The sequence below is a fragment of the Limulus polyphemus genome, unplaced genomic scaffold, assembly GCF_000517525.1.
Source record: "Limulus polyphemus unplaced genomic scaffold, Limulus_polyphemus-2.1.2 Scaffold36, whole genome shotgun sequence".
In the NCBI taxonomy this organism is placed as follows: domain Eukaryota; kingdom Metazoa; phylum Arthropoda; class Merostomata; order Xiphosura; family Limulidae; genus Limulus; species Limulus polyphemus.
The window spans coordinates 711,528-713,089 of record NW_013665646.1 but is presented as its reverse complement, the minus strand read 5'-3'; positions in this window follow the sequence as shown (position 1 = coordinate 713,089).

Sequence of the window (1,562 nt, the reverse complement as noted above, 5' to 3'; positions counted from 1 at the left end):
AAATCCATTATTCTTGCCTTTCGCTCTCTGTGTAATCTTATTGATTCCAAATTGTCATATCACCTTCCGAATGTTCTCAAGAAACAAAAGAAAAAAATGTGTCAAAATTGTTATGAGTCATGTCAAGAACTGTTGTTGGTTAAATATATATATCAGTATTAGAAAATGTTCTCTGAAAACTTTGAAACTAATAACGCATTTTTGAATAAAGGGAACTTTCTAGCAATGCATTTTGTTTACAAATTAAATTTATTAAATTTTAGAGCGACTTGATTACAAAGAAGCAAGTTAAAAACAAAAACAAGAGTTTTATACAAATGATGAATCTTTAATTGTCATTTCTTGAACGCTTCGAAAACTGAGAAGATAGGTTTAGTTCAAATCAAAATGAAACAGCAGCTTATGCTGGGAAACTAAAATTAATGACTGTAGAAGCGTTATGTTTTTGTTTGAATAAAATTATTATAATGCTTTTTAAAGTTTATTCACCATACACCATTTTGTTATTTTTTCAGCGCAAAGTTATACAATATGCTATCTATGATCTGTTCACCGCGGAGAATCAAACTTCGCATTTTCAGGGGACTTACAACTGACCCACAGGGGATATTTGAATATAAGATAGGTAAAAAAAAGGTCGTCAAGAAATTAATGTCGCGTTTTGGAACACTTTCATTAACTATCCCCCCAAAAAACGTACATCACGTATAATAGTTAAATGAACCGCCTAAACGTCACTTTAGTGTAGCCTATGTAATGTGTAAAGTTTAGTATACTCTGATCCCTTATAGTGATGGCACACAACCAAACACACATTCGGCATGTAATGCTGTTTGAATACAAGAAGGGAAACAATGCCTCTGTAGCCACAAAGAATATCAAAGAAGTTTATGGGAATGTTTTGTACGTTCGTAAGTGTCAACGATGGTTCAGAAAATTTCGTTCAAGTGACTTTAGCCATTAAAGCTGTGATGGCAGGGGCCGACATGTTGGAATTGATATCAATGCTCTGAAAATGCTCGTTGAGTCTAACCCAAGACAACAAACTCGAGAAATGGCCCTAAAATTGCATGTCTCTCGTGAAACAATACGTAAACATCTAAGGATTATGGGAAACTCCATAAAGAAGGTGTTTGGGTGTCTCTTCGATGATCATCGTTTCCAGCGTGTGAACGTTGCTTCGTCTCTTCTGGCGCGTAATGCGCGTGAACCATTTTTGGACAGAATTGTCATCGGTGATGAAAAGTGAATTCTCTATGCAAATATTAAACGCCAAAAACAATGGCTCAGTCCTAGACAAAAGCCACTTCCGATCCCCAAATCTGGACTCCATCTGCAGAAAGTGATGCTTTGTATTTGGTGGGACATCAAAGGAGTAATTCCTTTCGAACTCTTCAATCCACAGCGAACTGTCAATGCAGAGATCTATAGTCAGCAACTGGAACATTTAAATCAAGCCCTTCATCAGAAACGCCCTTCACTCGTTAATCGAAAAGGTGTTCTTCTTCTCCACGACAATGCACGTCCACATGTGGCACGTTGGACACAACACAAGATTATGG